Genomic DNA, 1982 nt, shown 5'->3' with positions numbered 1-1982 from the left:
CTTAACCAGAAAAACAATTTTGAGCATTTATCCCCAATATAGCCAAATTTAATTTTTATAATTTGCATATTCGTATTTTGTACTAATATTAGGTCTAATATGAATTATAAGAAATTTTAAAATATGAACTAAACCAACCATAAATAAGAATTATATTTTTTCTTACACTCTAGGGTACCACGTCAAACATACTCATTTTGTAGACCTCTATCTTCTCATGTTCTTCCCTTTCACCCCCATTAACTCGCATTCATATATGCCCCTACTTTCTAGGTGCAATATATCAGGTAGAATTCTCTAAAGGTACCAAACTCACTCTTGATTCTGTATCTTTGCACAGGTTGTTGTTTCTGCCTGGAAATCCCCCAGCCCTTCTTGGCCTAACTCATACTCATCCTTCAGGGCTCACTTACCTTACTATCTTAAGGATACCTTCCTAGAGCCTCTCAGAAGAGATCAGATACTTGTCTCTGTGTTCCCATAGCAACCTAGACATCTTTTATGTTGCCTATGTCCCTTACTAGTCTTCAAGTTCCTTGAGGATAAGGATCAGGTATTCATTAGGCAATGTCAATCATTGCCTACCATAGTACTCAGCACACAGTGTAACATTACTATTTGGCTGAAAATAACTTGACCTAAGGTAGTTTGGTGGGAAGCAAGCCAGAAAACATGTCATTTTGGTCATGTGGGTGCATTTGTAATGTTTTATACATCTTTAAGAATTGTTGCCCATCCTCTACCCCAACCTCTAGGGGCAGGATTGTACTTTTTTAATTCTAATTTATTTTTATCTGATTTTAACTGCTCTACACTATTTGCCATTTCAAAAATTTGGTATAACCTAGATGTCTAACAATTGGTAAATTGCAAAAGAGTATACATTATATTAGATTGTAGAAAAATAACAAGCTTTATATGAAAGACTCTTGGAGATTATATATCAATAAAGATTTTATTACAAAAGTAGGTTTGTATTATTAAAACACTTTCCGCTCATTACAGAAAATCAGAAACCACAAACAGAGAAATAAATAAAAGAATAGTTGAAATGTCACCAACCTAGAGACAACTTCTGTTCGAGAGAGAATAGGAGGAAAAGAGAAATGTATATGAGTGGATTACTGACCGATTAGAAAAAGGGTAGTCTTGATAAGAGTTTTGGAGGAAAGACAAGATTAAATTAATTGATGGAAATCCAGGAGGGATAGTTTGAAATAAATGGGAAATTCTTTTGAAATAGCTAAACTCAAATTAAATCTCAGATTAAAGTACATTCATTTAATTTGCTAGCCCAAAATCTGGATAAATTAAGCATACATTTGTAAGCTTTTATTTCCAGCTTTATTTTCTTCTACTGCTCTGGTGCAGCCAAATCATGCTCCTCATGTTTCCACTAAATGTCTCTAACATTTTCTTGACTTTTTGTCTATGCACAAGTTATTTATTATAACAAATGCTACCAATCGTTGTCTATTAAAATGTGTCCACCTTTGAAAGCTCACCTGAAATGCATTATTCTCTGTGAAGTCTTCACATCCCACCTCACCCCTACCACTCAACTATAAAGAATCTCTTTCTTTTGAACCTCCGTAGCAGTTTATATTTTGTTGATGGCCTCTGTAGTCTGGTAGAATGGAAAGGGGACAGAGCAGTGAATTTGCAATATACGACAGTACTTTGTAAACTGAAAAGCATTGTATAGGATGTTACTGTTGTCTCATCCTCAGAACTAGATTTTAAACTCCTTGAGGCTAAAGACTTTATTTTATTCAACCTTTTATCCCTTTTATCTAACATGTTACTCAGCCGCATAGTTGTTTAATAAATGTTCGTTAAATAGCTTATAGTAATTCTTTTCTGCTTTCCATTGTATTGATTCTTCAGGCGTGGCCACAGATCTTAAAACACTTCTTGGCTTTGTTAACCTATTATCCACATATTGTGCAAAAGCCTCTGCACTGATCATGGAGGAAGTTAAG

The sequence above is a fragment of the Pteropus alecto genome, unplaced genomic scaffold (genome assembly GCF_000325575.1).
Source record: "Pteropus alecto unplaced genomic scaffold, ASM32557v1 scaffold87, whole genome shotgun sequence".
NCBI classification, from domain to species: Eukaryota; Metazoa; Chordata; class Mammalia; order Chiroptera; family Pteropodidae; genus Pteropus; species Pteropus alecto.
This window is presented reverse-complemented; position numbering follows the sequence as displayed.